We start from the raw sequence: 16,334 nt of genomic DNA, 5'->3' as shown, positions 1-16,334 counted from the left end.
CCATTACTGGGGCCCTTACATCCCAATGTCCCCAATGCAATCTGACAGACCTGCCCTGCCCACCATGACCGTGGACAGGTTTGTCTCCTCTGAGCTGAGAGGAAAGTCATATAAACAGCAGTGTGCCTTTTATGCTTCTGCTCCACTGCATGCTATGCCTCACTGACTCATGCAGCTCCTTTCAGGCACTTCCTCGAGTTTTAACACAGCATGATTTCATAGTGTAGGGTAAGTGACTTTGAAGCTAATCTTTCGGTTGTGAATGGGGTAGATGTAAGAGGTATTTGGGCTCACATCTTTAACTGAGGTCCTGGTTGCTGGAAAAATAAACACACAGGGAAAAGCTCAACTCTGCAAGATGTAGTATTGATTGCTACACTGAGCCATGATGTCAAGTATATGCTTCCCTTCCTTCTTGCTTCCCACAAGTGCTAAATAATGGACCTTGTTTACTGGCATTTACAAATTATTTTGTCTTTGTGACTGATGCAATGACATGCCCCCTACACTCTCATTTAATTCATAACACCATTTGGATTTTTTTAATCCTATATTTCTAATGCAGTTATTAAATAACTATATTTCTTGCCCCCCAGACAGATCAGTTCTTATTTTATACTGAGAATTTCAGGGTCAGATTATTTTTAAAAAGAATCTAGGCCATATACATTATGTAAGGTTTCCATAGTAACAGTTTCTCTGAGGGGAAAACTGACTGTCCGTAGTTTCCACAGAAACCACTCCCCGCTGAGACAGGTGCCTCCAAGGGAAGTGAAGGGAATATAAATGAGAGAGAGAAAAAGACACGCACAGATGTCATATGACCTCTGCGGCATCCCTGCACTGTTGCAAATTCAACTGAACACTTCTTTGTTTATTTTTAGTTTGTTGTTCTTCATTGCATGAGTGGCACCTTCTCTGGTCGTGTAAAGTCTGGCCACCCTTCCCTCACATGGAACTGGTTTTGCAGCTGGAGGTACGGCGATGCTCCACCTTGGCAGTGAACTGACCACATCAGATACTAAAGTCCAGTGCTCTAGGAACCACTGTGCGTGGGAGAATTTAAATGGTAAAAGAGAATTTTACCCCTTTTTTATTTTTTATTTTTTTCCTGAAAGAAGTCAGCAAAGACAAACAGGTATGGAAATATTTCCTTCCAGAGAGGAACCGGAGAGGAGGGAAGCTCAATTAATTTGCCAGTCAATGGTTTTGTTCTTTTGGGGTAGAAGGCATACTCTGCTGGGAAAAATGTATTCTGAAAGATTGGGATGTAGGAAAAAGAAATTAACACAAGTCCTAGGATTTGTTAACTGAGGAAAAAAAGGAGAAATTTCTTTAATGTACTTTAATGTCACTGAGGCAAGTATGGATTGACATTTCTGAAATCCTTTTGCGCTTTTTTTTCACAAATAGTGTTGATTTGTTTTATTTTTTTTTAAAGGGCAATAAAACCGTGACATTCATTCAAGGCTTAGTGCAGCCATAACTACAGATTAACGCGCTGGCTACTTCATCTTCATCCTGTCATCTCTCTGCTGCTTTATGGGGAAAGCAGGCTGACATGGTTATTAAATCTGGCAGCTGTGTTGTATGCACATGGGAAGCAAGTAGAGCACAGCATATAGAAAATGAGTAGCTTTCAGATAACAGCCTTCGTTTCACTGCTGCAAGACTTGAAAGGCAGCCTAAAAAGCTCTTTCTCTTCTTTATAATCACCAGTCGCTGGATCAGTGCGCAAATATCACAAATACAGTTGCAAATGTAAGTATTCCTTGCCTGTGTGGTGCTTTCAGATTGCTAATTAAGGTTTCTACCTCAGTCTTCTGCTTGAAAAAGCAGAGAGATGAAAGCTGAAAACATCCTGACAGGGGGAAATCTTCTCTGCAGTATTGTTCTGGCTTTCAGTGGAAGAGCTGCCGAGGGAAACGGATGCATGAAAGCTTTCCAGAGCAAGTAGTTTGTGGTTGTGTTTGTTGATTTTGGGGATATCTGCTTGCCGTTTTGTCTGTGAGGGGAGAAGTCAAGCAAATGCAGGAGTTACTTATAGAGAGATGTTTTTCTGCTTAGATTAGATAGTAATAGATATATAGCAAGAAAGATACTTCAGCTTGTAATAGACAGCTTGTGAACACATAGGGGAGAAATCTCCCCTGGTATTTTTCACTGTGAGACTTTTCTTTAAAAATCCATAAATGCAGACCTGGACTTCTGATTAGGAAACTCGACAGTACCTTATTATAAGAAATGCAAACAAATAGTCATCATAAGGGGCACCAGTAAGTCTGCAGCTGACCTGATAAGAACAATGAACATAGCACGGTGAGCAATGCATGTTTTTCACCAATCTCACTCTGTCTATACATGAAGATGATCTTTATCTGCTGTGTGGCATGACGACAGGATAGTAAGGTGGTTGGGAAGCAGTGGAGTTGAAGGTTTCTTGGTGTTGCAGTGATACTTTAAGGAAGAGAATTGGTATTTTTCAGTGTTTTTTGGTCTCGTAGCACTGAAGAAACAACATCTTGGTTTTTATTCTCCTTTCTAATTCAAAGATTCTGTAGTGTAATTGTTCTTTCAAGTTTATGGCTAGTGAATTCTTACTGTGCTGTGAATGAATTCTGCTTATTGTAAACAGCTTGTGGTCAGTAGCAAGTATAAATATCAGATAATTGCACAAGAAGTGCAGGTTACAGTCAGTTTGCTTCTGTTGCTGCGTCATGTTTCTTGCTTTATTTATAGGTTTTGTTATTTCTTGGGGACCACTGCAGTACTGTAAACTTCTGGTGAGCCATGTGAAAATGTCATTTTCACAGTTAACAGGTGACTGCCATTAAGTGACTAGGGAGAGAGTCTGTGTGTTATGTTGTTTGCTGCAAGAGAGGGCCAAACATATTAATGGTATAACCCCTTGACAATGCTGCTGTAACACAGGTATGTTTGATCAATCTGTTGTTTATAAGCTTCTCTTGGAATACTTCAGCCTCATCTTACATATATGTATAAGTGCCTATCTTCATTTTGGAAAGTAAAAGGTAATTTTGAAACTTCTCTTTCCTTCCTCTTGTCTCCTTTTTCCCTTATAGACAGTCAGAAATTCATAGCTTCTCTGAAACTTAGCACTGAAAATGGTCATTTTTGATGACAGCTGTGGAGCTAAGCTTCCCAAGCTTGAGTGGCAGTCAGCCAACTGCTGAGACAAGTGGTGACCTTTCAGGACAATGTCTCTCACAAAAATGTCAAAATATTAAAATGGCAGACATCAAATGCCATGTGTGTGGGGAAGAGTAGTCAGCTGGCAGTCTTTCAGCTGAAGACAGTTAATCCACTGCTTGCTTGGATTAAACATTGAAAGCCCCTGCCTAAGTCTCTAAAATATAGAGAAATTATTCATATGTGTCCTGAATAATTTCAGAAGTTCTTCTGGGAAGATTTGGGACATGGATGGAAAATTTCAGAGGTGTTTTATTTAAAATCTGCTCAGACAGCTTCCTGACAGATATCCAGAAAGGCAGATTTTGGCCTTTAATTTTGCCCTTTGCATTGTATACCAGTTTTCCTCCCAGATCTCTTATCCAGAATGTAAATGGCTCCTGATGAAGCCTAAGCAAAGTTCATCAATGTGCAGCAGGATGCTGAAATTCTGATAGCATGTGCACTGAATTTTTAGGCATATGCTCACTGAATACTAAACAATCCCCTGCAGTTCTTGGTGCTGCAGCCCTGAGCTGAAACCTCATTTGCTATTACGTGCATGGATGCTTTGTAACTTTCTTTGAAGACACTGAGGTGTGAGCATTCCCATGCTGGCTCAGATACCTTTACCCCCTGGTAACAGATCAGTGACACTGTGATAGGCTGCCTTGCTGGTTTCCCCCCTGCCGCATAAATATTTTTGGGAGGTGTGAAACTGCTTGATCCTTTACCTTAGCCTATAGAAAAGCCAGGCAGTTGATGAGGGAACAAACCTGTTCACCTTGTGATTGACCTCTCTTAGACAATAAGAAGCGGTACACCAGTGACTGCACTGGACCAGTCTTTTGCAGCTGCCCACTGTTCAAGAGAATTCTCAGTATTCTCCATGCAAAGCACAGGGTGAGCTGCCAACACAGGTAACCCCTGCAAAGTATTCAATGTTCAGATTTAGTAGTGCCAAATCCATTGTAACTTACCAACATTCTGAAAAGGAATATAGTCCTTTCCAGTATTTCTTTCCCTTTTTCCTTCCCTTTGAAGATAGTTCTGTGTCATTCCAAGTTTGTTTTCTTACTACAAGCAAGCAACTGTGTTTTAGTGTTCTTCACTGCTACTCATAGAGGAAGTGTCCTTCCCATCTGTCCTTTAAAACTGGGAATCCTGTATTCCATGGCCACCTTCTCTCTACTGTAGTCATAGGAAAGACTAAGTCTCCATGTTGGTCTTTTCTTTCTAGTTAGTGTTCTACGATCGCTCCTCCTTTCTCCTAATTCCCTACAAAGAATTTTGAGACAAATGAGATAGGTAAGGACAAATTCTCATAAACATCTTAGAGAAATTTATCCTTCCTTCCCTTCCTCCACCTTCAAATTTCTATCTGCTTTGACACAAACACTTCTGTGATTTGAGACTTCTTAAGATGAAAAAATCTGTGTGGAAGAAAACCATTATGCTCATCTAGTTGAGGAATATAAAGGTAACTAGAGTACCAATTAATGTAACTTACCACAGCACAGATACCTAGGCTGAGTTTTGGATTTTGATCTTCAAACATCAAATCACATGTAGGCTCAATCTATTTAATCATCCCTGATAATGGCTGCTGTTTTCTGTGGGCTCTGCATGAAGAAAAAATCTGAGAAAAATAACTGCATGAGCAGTAATTTCTTTTAAATCAAATTATTCAGGACTTGATTATTTCCTAAGAAGTTGTGCAGTGTCAGATCATTTCACTAAATATCAGTCATTACACCTGATATGAAATTCTGACTTGTCCCCAGACTGCATACAAGCTGTACTACAAAAACCTCCTTAGCACACACTTAGCACCATTCTTGTTTGGCTCTTCATCTGAATTCAGAACACAGATGTCAGTAGTATGTTACATCTGAATTGGTTGTCAGGATAACAGAGTTTTCTTAGACATGGCCTTGAAAACGCATGTAATTAAAATTAGAAAATGACATACACTTGCTGTGACCTTATTTCAGAGCTGTCTTAGTGATTCACTTGGAGTGTCTCCCTTAGGCTATTAGTGTTTAGCTATTAAGTTAATGAAGTATATTAATTGAAAGTAACTCAACTGACCAAAACATGACTATAATTACAAAATAGTTGTGGGCCACCAAAGAAGATTCCCCTTAAAATCATTAAGACATTATTGTCAATTACTAAGTTATTAAGGTTCATGATAAACTTAATTACTAAGGTAATAATATTCATTATTAAGTTTAATGAAGCATGTTTACCTTTAGTTATTTACAGATTCTAAATGTCAATGTTCATTATTGGCATGAAGTAGCAGCAGCATGACACATGGCCATCAGACAGTGACTCATCATGGACCATGTGCTGTGATTCAGGCAGGTGCACAGTGGGGATCACAACATGGGATGAGAGCCTTCATCTGTATTTTCTGCAAGACTGATTTTTCCCATCACTGTGCTCTTTATCCAGCTTACAAGTAGATTTCAGGAGCAGTCCCACATCTGTTAAAATCACCTTTTCTGCTACCTTTTGTTTGAATAATATGGTGTAAGGTACACAGTAGTTTTTATACCCGTAAACTAGGACTGAATCTGCCATCTGAAATAAATCAAGACAACTCTCTAGTTTACAAAGCCACATTATAATGCACTATTCCATGCTGAAGGTATTTAATTTTTTCAGTTTGTACACTCTTCAGATCATTTCTCATGAGGCAAGGCTGTAGCATGTGAATACAAGCTATAACTTAACTGAGCAAGGTAACCTATATAACTGAGACAAACTTGTAATTATTCTTTCTGGAAATGTATATTGCATAAACCACTAGGATTTCTAATTGCCATTTTTATTTTGAAGTGATAAACCTAGTTGTATATGGAGGAATAAAAAACTGTAAAGAGTCAAGTTGTAGTTGAAAATATGCAGTACCTTGAAGTTCCAAGGATTTTTTAATTTCAGTTTGAAACTATACTTTGCAATAATATGTCTTTTTACATTGACACTGCAACTTGTATCACTTTAGTGACATATTAAACACTAAATTTAAATATATATTCTGACAGCGTTGCTTGACCCTTCCAGAAAACAGTTGAAAGGATCTATATGAATGGAAGCAAACAAACATGAAGGGCTGTTGTACTCATAAAATGTCTGTCTTTTTTTTCATACAGGGAACAATTAGTAGAAGTCTGAAAGATTATTTGCAAGCATGCAATTAATCATAAATCCAGCTTGATCTGGATGGATAAAGCAGTGGTTTATCAATCTGGTTAGCTAGTACTTTGAAAGGATTTTGCAGAACTCATTAGTTCAGGAATATTAAGATGGGTGCCTCTTTTTTTATGAGACAATAACGTGATTCCCAAATGGATTAGCTAGAAGGTTAAAAGCAAAGCAATTTATCCCCATGGTGGTATGGATTAGTGTTAAGAACATTCTGAAATCCTGTCCTATCATTCATTTATTTCAAAGCATTCTTAAAAGTAATGACCTAATTTTAAAGACAGTAGATTAGAAATAACCAAATCACTGCAGCTTGTTTGTCTTTTAGAAAGATAGGTAGTCTTAATTAAAAGGCTTCAATACTTTTAAGTCTCCTTTACCTGTCTAGAGGAGTAACTGAAAAAAGTTAAACACCTTTTCTCTTCTGTTCCCCCCTCCTTCAGTTCAGTGGGAATTCACTGACACAAGGGGCTTTTTTAAATAATGAGAGTATTTGCAGACTAATATTGAGCTACTTCTGTTTGAATGCCTTGTAACGAACCAGTTTCCACTCTTCTGTGGAAATAGGTTCACTAAAATTGGTGTCTTTGGCTCTGTCTTAGCAGAAAAGTAGTTCCTGCTGGAACTACTAGTCTTGTCAGGGCTAGGTTTTTGAAAGAGGAGGTTGACATCAACTCCCTTGACATTCTGAGTGTTGCCCTCTGACATACCTGATCTGTAGGTTGCTCTAGCTGTGTTAGAGTATGTGTGACCCTCAGGTTTTAAATTAGTCCTTAGATAATGCTGAGACATTAGGTAATTGCTATGTAAAAGTAAAGCAGTGAGGCTGAAAATGGATTAAAGAATTAGATAACTAACAGCCAAATTATGTTAGCATGTTTGGAGTTCCCAGGACAATATACTTATTAACCTTTGGCCAAGACATAGCCATCCTACAAGTGAATATAACTCATACTGCTTATTCTCATGGCAGATTTTTACTCCAAATGGGCTTCCAACCACCACTGTTTCTACCAAGTGGAATAGCCAAAGTACTCTTTTTCTCTATAAAATTAAGATTCTGTTCTTCAAAATGAGAAACAGAGAATTTATTCAGCTTTTCTTTTGTTTTTGAGAACATGTTGAGAGTTAACAGAGCGGTGCTTGTAGCACAGATACCATTGTATAGTGCTTATAATGAACACCATGCTATGACATCAAAGGTCTTCTAGAAATCAATAATTATTGATGAGAAAATAGGTCATTATTTTCACTGTAACTATTAGGAGACGTGATGGTTTGCTTTGGTTCCGGCCTTGGTTGTTGATGCACTAAAATAATAATTGCAGCTAATTCCTTTTTTTCCATAAATGTTCATTTCTTGGTCAGTATCACAGAATGTAGGTAAGGGAGGACCACCATGCAAAACACTTCTGTTTCTTGGGAAGTGTGAGTTTATCCTTTTGGGTAATGCTTTTAAAAAATTATTCTGTCCTTAAAATGTTTTCTGAAAGGTTTGGTTTGCTTTATTCTTGAAGGGGTGAGAGCAAATAGACAGAGAGAGGACTTCACCTGATTGCAAGTGCTATGGAGAGCAGAAAGAAGAAAGTTCTTTGATGCTCCTTGATGCTCAGCCAGCTAGCCCTTGGAGAAATCAGAGCTGATGTTATGCAACCCTGATTTGGGAAAAAATGGCTTAGATCCTGCAGGAGCAGCAAACCCACACTACTCTGGCCCTATCATGTGGAAAGCTTTTTCCTGTAAATATATTTCCCCTCTCTTTGTCACTGAGGAGAGTTAGTGTTGTCAGAGCAAGAAGTGGCTGAACATCAGTATGTCATCATCTGTGCTTCCACAGATGAACTATTTAAATAAAAGTGTTTGTAAAGAGTGTAAGAGAGCTCTTCAGCTGATTGCTTTAATCAAGGAGGGGACTAAAAGTGTAGGGCTGCCTATCACACTGGCAGTGCAATTCTCTAGGTCAGTGGATTGCTGTCTCTTCACAGGACTATTTGTCAATGGGTATGTGTACAAAGAAGTCCATAGTAGTTTGTTTATTTACTGATTCAGAACAGAAGCTCAAATAGCACAACTTTCATGAAGGAGGAATTGACAAAGAGTGCAGCTGGGCTGAGGATGGTACAAGAAACTCCATCCATCATTTTCCAAAAGGCACAATGTATGGCTTAATTGTTGCTACTAACAATTGTTGGCCATTTTATTTGCTATAGCAAAAGTATGATCCCACGGAGAGCCAACTTGGAAAAATACAGTGACAGAGGAGTCTCTTTTTCCCATTCACTTGGCTTCATTCACTGAACATATTCCACTGGTTCTGTCTGGACCAAGACCTTCCACTATTGCTCCCCTGCAAAGTGCACTCCTTGACCACCATGAGGTCTTGAGCTGGCTAATATAGTTGTAATTAGGGAAGGAACAGCCCTGACAGTGAGGAAATAGTGTTAGTACAGTATGCAATAAAAAGAGCAATATTCCATATTGGGGAATTTTTGTAAGACAATATTTCTTCTGAGAGAACTGCCCATGGGAATACTTCTCATACCAGGGAGTTTTCTTCAGTGCCTTGTGAACTTAAACTGTCCTCTTTCATTGAACTGGTTGTGATGTGCCTTGTTTAATATCGTTCTCTGCTGCAAGGTTTATATTTAGGAAAGGAGAGAAAGCAACATGCCTATATCACATAAAAAATTTGTCTCCCAAGTGAGTATGCATCAGGACACAGTGAGGTTAGTGTACATATTCATGAGATGTTAAAAAATTCATTTTCTGGAATAAAGCCACTCCCTATTGTTTAATATTTATGCTTCTACTGCAAAACAGAGGATTTTAGTGGTTCTGAAATAAAGGCATGAATTTTTGTCATGCAAAGCAATCTGATTTTTCTTAGTCTTGCTCTCAGAAAAAACTCAATGATTTTGGCTGAAGTTTTTAATGAGACAAACATCTAGCATGAAAGATTTCACCCTAGCCCCTAAATACTGTCAATCTATTAAATGCTGAACCATGGTCACTTAATGGAGAAATATAAAATTACTATGCTTACAGATCATCCTACCAAAATGCACTAAAAATGCACAGTTAACAACAAAATGCTGCTTTGGGCAATTATCATGGCATTCAGTACCTCTGTGTGGCAAGGAGGTTCCTATGTATAGCTGTAACAAGATTTCTTAGAAAAAAAATCTGAATGGTAATTTATTCTGTTGAGGATCATATTAAATACCTCTGTGATTTCTTCCCCTTCGAAAAAGGGATATTGGAACTTGCTGTAGAGTCTGAGATTACTGTGGATGAGGAAGGAAGTGAAAGGCAAAAAGACTGGACCATCTTCAGTTTCATTTTTTGAAATGCTACTGCGAAAACTTGATTTTTTCCCTCATTCCCAAGTTAAATAGGTTTTTCAGTCTGCAGGATATTTTCCTCCCGAGTGCCTGTGTCCTGTTATTTTGTATTGTGGACATTAATGCTCCTGAATCCTCTGGAGTATCAAGGTATTTTAGGCATCATCATATCTAGGGATGCCAGTGGAATGGACTACAATATAAACTTCCTTTCTGGCTGACTTGTGCTTTTTGCTGTCTTTAACCTGTCCTTAAAACGACCAAGAAATATGGCTTTAAAGTAACTGCATTAATCCAACCAATTGCTGAATTTTAGCAACTACATTGCAATTATCACGGCCGCCTTCTGTGCGGTCTCTTTCAGCTTGAACTTGAGTCAGAAAGCAACCAAGAGCAAACAACAATCCTTTAAACGTGCCACATTGCTGACCTTGACGAGCATGCAGAAAAGCACAAGTGAACGCACACAAATTTTCAAGGCCTGCTGTTCATCCAAACACTGCAGTATTACCTCACACAGATTTTTTTCCTTGCATGCAAACAGAATCACAGTGTGTGAGCTATAATTTAATACTTATTGTAGCCTGGGTCAACCCAAAGGCCCTGGTAGAGCACTGTGATGCAGTAGGGCAGCTGTGGCTGTTTTAACAGCATCAGAGGGTCCTCACTCAAGGAATGAGGCAGAATATTCATTACTTTTAAAGCAATAAGAAGAATGAAGGCTGGAAGAAAGGGGTTTTTTAATATAAGTGTCTGTTAAATAGAACAAAAAGCTGACTGAGATGGAACTGATTTCATATTAACGTAAAAATGCCATAGTGATGCTGGATCCAGGTTATAGAGATTATAATTTTATTTCATGCTGTATACCTTCAGAAAACCCTTACTAATTTAGATAGCATTGGTATTGCTTTTGCATATATGTTTTTTAAAAATTTATTTATTTGCTTGAGATAGAATATACAGCATCTCCAAGCTTGTTTGCTGGCTAGGTAATATTTCAAAAGACTTAAAGTTCCTTCCCTTCAGTTAACACTTGCAAGAAACCTATTTAGACTTTTTTGTTTTCAAATGAAAATATATAATTTAGTTGATTTTAGACTCACATTGAATAAATAATTAAATGTCATGTTTAATTCTTAATTCATGCTACTTGTGTATTAATTACAAGTATTAAAATTAATTACAAATTCTTATGTAGATTTCTCCCTGTAACTTACAGTTGCTGTGTATACATACAGTCATACAAATACTTCTTATGGAGAATTTGTTTCAAATATGTATATGTATTTCTGAAGCATTTTAGCATTCCATGAATTCTGTTTCTTTTCAAGTCAGTGAGAGCATATTGAACAGAACTCCATTCTTTCAAGTATGCATGTTTCATAGGTTTGCTTGAATTTTATAGACCATACAGAAATTTGTGGGAGGTGCTTTCATTCTGAAGTGAGCCATTTGTCTGTACACTTCTTCATTGTTCTTGCCTTTAATAAGAACCTTTGTATGCTCAGTCTGCTGATGTTGTCTGTTATCCATTTTCACTCAGGTTCTTATACGTGTGATTGACTCAAGAATTACTCTGGGATTATTTTTACCCCCAGTTCACTTTTCTTAGACTGCTATAAAATGGCATGACATAATTAAATCCAGATGTGGGGGTGGTTTGGTTCTGATTACATGACAGGTTTAGCCATGTGCTACTTGGATCAGGAGGACTTTTATATTTTGAGCTCTCCTGTATTGCTAAAGTGTGTAGTATCTTCTAAAATTAAGGTCTTCTTTCCCTCTCCTACTGCTCAGAATACCTTTATAACAGAGCTTTGCTTGAGAACTAGCGTGTCCCTGTTTTTATAGGGGATAGGTAATCACTAGGAACTTGACTTGAGAACACCTGGAATTCATCAAAATTCCCCCTTACTAGCCTGTTATATGAGGATATTGAAAACTTGGACTGCTGTGTTTGCTTGCAGGCTTCTATCAGTACACACCACTATCTTTTAAAAGCATTTCTTTATCCAAGTGAATGATTCTGACCTTTGTTGTGTCTCTGCAGTTTCAAGCATTTAAATTATTTAAGTATTTCTGCATACTAGGTAACTAGCACATTTTCTCTAGGCTTGCTTGGTAGAAAAGATATGGAAAAGTAAGTTGAGTATAGCATTTTTCTTGATATCCCCCTCCCTCCAATTCAGCAAGTAGGAATAAAATGCATGGGTAGTCTCATTCGAGGAGAGGTAAACTCCTGATCCGCACTGGGAGAGGGGAGGGACAAGTCACATCTGCACCATTAGGCGCAGACCACTCTGGCCATTATTCAGTGGGGTGTGTATGTGTGAAGGGAGTTAATTCCTTTCAGTTCCTGGATAAATCCATGGCTGACCTCATTGATGTGACAGCGAAATCAGCGGGAGTTCTCATATGCTTGGCAGGAAGGCACATATTAAAGTGCTTTCTTTGAACCAAGGTCACTGCATTGCTAATCTGGGCATTTTTCCTGTGATGGGCAAATACCTCTTGGTCTGTGAGCATCCTTTGCTCTTGTTGATGCAGAAGTTTGGTTCTGTGCCAAGGAAGCAAGTGGGATATTTACTGCTGAGTTCAAGATGAATAGGGTTTCTAATGGGAGCATGAACCATGGCTATCTTGAAGGCAGTCTTCTAGTTAATTGTATCTGTTTTGTTGTGTAACAGCAAGGTCTTTGCAAAAGAGTTCTTTTGAATACCTCCCTTGAGTTCTTCTGTGTGAGCAGGAACATCTCAGCTCACAGAGAATTGCGAGGAACTAGGGGGGTGATCTTTTTTCTTTGTAAACAAGCTCACATTGCAAAGGCCATACCTAATAAGGAATTTGTCAGTTCCAGAGATACTGCTGGAAATGTTTATGCTGTTATATAGAAAAGCATTCCTTGGAGACAAGTCATCTTGTGTTTTGAAATTAGGGTGGATGTGTATGCTACTAGTATCTGTAGCTCTTTTTTGGCTTTTTGTCAAGAGTACCTGACACTCAGAATGTAGGTCTGCTCCAAAGCCAAAACATTTGTCCTTCTGAAATATTTTTGTGGACTCTGAAGCTAATCAGAGCCAAAGGTGTTTCAGGACTCTTTGAAAAATCCCTCTAGAAGTGCATGAATCGCCCCCAAACAACAGTGGAATTTAAATGTTGTCTCTAGATTCATTCACATAATTTAATAGAGAAATGCCTGTAGTGTAGTATAGCAAGTAGCTTATAGCCAGCTTGGGTATAGAAGCCAGTTATGGCAGCATGGTGCCCAAGACAGGCTGATTTGCTTCACTTCTTGTCTAACCAGGTTTACTATGTTCTACAACCCCAAAGTTAATCTTTGCCCACAGTGCATATATTTTTGGAGGTGCATCCCTTTATTAGTGCATTTGTGTTATGTTTGGAATAAGTGACTTCAGAGGTGGTAGGAAATTTTTTAAAAAACCCTGCTGATGTAGTTATCCTGTGAAATAGGTAAGACATAATATTACCACTTTACAGAGGGATATAAAAAATAAAATCACTAGTGCAGCTCTAACTAGAACACCAGTGATAGTCAGACATGACAACTGCTGATGTACATCAGCTGTATAGCCCTTGTTTTCTTTCCACACAGCTTCTAATGCTATAATTGTATTTTTGGGTACAGTTACCATTTCATAATACTCTGCTGCTTTTCCACTCCTGTGGAGTAGAGACACAAATCTCCATGTGCAGTGTGGCATTATTTACACTATTAAGTTCTGGCGCATATCTCTGTTTGATCTGATCCTTCGTGTAGCATTACTGATGAGGGTGAAGGAACCATGACAAGCCTTGAAGAGAGGCAGATTCTGGATAGGAAGCTGGCACATTAGGGGGAGATTCCAGCAATTGTTCAGCAGTGCAGGAAGGCGTAGTTGTAAACCTGACCTTTCTATGTAGAGAGGCATGAAGAGAGAGGCGCTGACAGGAGTTGTTTCAGTTAAACCATTTGGGCACGGGGATACTTCCTATAGTATATGTGGCCTCCAGAGGTTAGATACATCTCCAGAGTCTTTTCTGGCACTTGCTAGACCTCAGGAGGCACCAGCAAAGGGTTAAATAGTTCCACAGTGTGTTGCTGGCTCTCTAATTAGGAAGTGGTCCAAGAGCTCAAAGTTCAAAATGCACATGGTCTGAGCTGGGACTGAGCCCAAGTTCCCATTGATTGCAGCCTCTTATGTTAGTGTGCTGCATCTGCACATGGTCTCTTCCCATTGCCATTTCTGACATTTGTTTTCCTTTTTAATATGAAAATGAAACAATTCAGCTACAAAGTTTCACTTCTTTTGTCACTGTCTCAAGTCTTCCATTGCTTGAGCTTGTGTGCTTTCTGGGAATAATCTGTGACTCACTTTATAATTGACAGCAGGCCAGTAAAACATGACAAAAATCTTCTCACTCAGGTCCATTCTGCAGCATCTGTGGCTACTGCTGGAGAAGCAGGACAGGTCTACTCCCAGCATTGGAATAGATATGAACTGGTCAGGCTGAGCCTCGGGGGACCTGAGGTTCCTTGTTGGCCCCCAAAAGGAGACTTAAAGGACAGGCAAAATAGCATCCAGCTGAACTTGTGTTTTGAGAAGAAAGGGCAGAGTGAGGCTGGGCTGAGGCCACAAAATGGGAAAAGTTAAAAAAAACAGTTTTAGCAAGCAAACAATAAAAAGTAGAAACCAGTTGCATGGATAGTAATATGAAAGGGGACAGAGTCAAAATGTTAGGCATGGAGCCTGCAATCTAGAGAGTGGACAAAGTTCTGCTGAATCATATAATAGAATCATAGAATATGCTGAGTTGGAAGAGACCCATTAGGATCATCAAGTCCAAATCTTGGCCCTATGCAGGCTACCCCAAGAATCACACCATGTGTCTGAGAGCATTGTCCAAATGTGTCTTGAACTCAGACAGACTTGGTCTGAGTGACAGTGCTGTGACCACTTCCCTGGGGAGCCTATTCAGTGCCCAACCACTCTGTGGGTGAAAACCTTTTTCCTGATATCTCACCTAAATCTCCCCTGACTCAGCTTCATCCTGTTTCTTTGAGTCCTGTCATTGGTCATGAGAGTGAAGAGATCGGTGCCTGCCCTTCCCCTTTCCCTCAGAAGGAAGTTGTAGCCTGCAATGAGGTCTCCCTTCAGTTTCCTCCAGGCTGAACAGACCAAGTGCCCTCAGCCGCTCCTCATATGGCTTCCCCTCAAGGCCCTTCACCATCTTCGTTGCTCTCCTTTGGATGCTCTCTAAGAGCATCTCTTTCTCATACTGAGGTGCCCAAACTTCACACAATATTCAAGGTGAGGCCGCACCAGTGCAAAGCAGAGGGGGAAATCTCCTTCCCCAACTGGCTGATGATGCTTTGCCTGATGCCCCTGAGGACACAGTTGGCCCTCCTGGCTGCCAGGGCACTGCTGCCTCATATTCAACTGGCCATCGACCAGGACCCCTGGGTCCATTTTCACAGCACTGCTTTCCAGCATCTCATTCCCCAATCTGGATGTACAGCCAGGGTTGCCCCATTCCAGGTACAGAATCTGGCACTTCCCCTTGTTGAAGTTCATATGGTTGGTGATTGCCCAGTCCTCTAATTTGCTGAGGTCTCTCTGCAGGGCCTCCTTGCCTTCAAGGGAGTCAACAGCTCCTCCCAGTTTAGTGTCATCAACAACCTTACTTAGTATTCCTTTGAGTCCTGCATACAAGTCATTAATGAAGATGTTGAAGAGAACCCAAATATTTTGTTTTCAGATGCAGAAAACTTAAATATTTCAATTTTTTTTGCCTGTCAAAATATATTTCCTATCCAAATTTTTCCATAGGAAAACAAATTATTACTATGTTTTCAGAAACTTGCATTTTAATAAAATAAAACCACATCTTCCTTTAGAAAATACATTTCAGTAAAACATTTTAGTTCTTGCTTGAAATCAAGCAAGGGGTTACAGGAGCTTTTGTGACCTTGTGTTTAAGGATGCCATGGTTTTGGGGGTCAGAGTTTTAATTTTCACCCCAGAATAGATAGTAGCTTCTAGGGATGACAGTCAGCTTTTTGCTTATGAAAAAGGTGGTGATTCTGGTCTCCGCCTTTTTCCCTCTCCTTTTTCAGCTGCATGTACTTACTATTTACCTCCGCTGACTCTTGGGCTGCTTAACATGGCAGGGAGATGAGTCAGATCATTAACCTGTCTGAAAAACATACCCAGCAAAACAAATTTGGTCTGTGAGCTTTCACACCATTCCAGGAACATGCATGAGAGAGGGGCAGGCCTGTGCAGCTGGGAATGGTGGTGAAGAGAGGGCGCAGAATGACCCTTTTGGTAAAAGTAAGTTGTTAAATCAGCTTGGCCATTACACTTAGCTGGTGCCTGAGTTGGTATCATTGGCAGTGCTGATAACAATTTTCCTACGTCATACAAGGCTTAAGGACAAAGAGGCGGCTTCATCCTTGGCATAATTCTGTTAGTGGAGTCGCAGGACTTGTACCCAGGGTGACTTTGTCTAAAGTGTGCCTTTTCAACATAGTCCACTAAATCAGCTCATTCTTGCTCTCTCTTTTGTTTCTTTCTTTGTGGCTACACT

General features: G+C 39.5%; 1 protein-coding gene across 8 annotated transcripts in view; it reads left to right on the top strand.

Annotated features, from left to right (window-relative positions):
* Window positions 1-769: 769 nt before the first annotated feature.
* Window positions 770-16,334, top strand: part of TRIM2 (tripartite motif containing 2) — a 90,954-nt gene continuing 75,389 nt past the window's right edge. For 2 of the 8 annotated variants that reach the window (XM_027635732.1, XM_027635730.1), the window contains exons 1-2: window positions 770-1,069; window positions 1,442-1,761. The gene's annotated coding sequence lies outside the window, so the exon portion shown is untranslated. Of the gene's footprint in view, window positions 1,070-1,114; window positions 1,139-1,441; window positions 1,762-1,902; window positions 2,320-16,334 lie in introns of those variants that run through there. The other 6 variants (XM_027635735.1, XM_027635731.1, XM_027635746.1 and 3 more) reach the window with 5 other exon arrangements.

The sequence above is a fragment of the Corapipo altera genome, unplaced genomic scaffold (genome assembly GCF_003945725.1).
Source record: "Corapipo altera isolate COAL_440 unplaced genomic scaffold, ASM394572v1 22b, whole genome shotgun sequence".
In the NCBI taxonomy this organism is placed as follows: domain Eukaryota; kingdom Metazoa; phylum Chordata; class Aves; order Passeriformes; family Pipridae; genus Corapipo; species Corapipo altera.
This window is presented reverse-complemented; position numbering and strand designations above follow the sequence as displayed.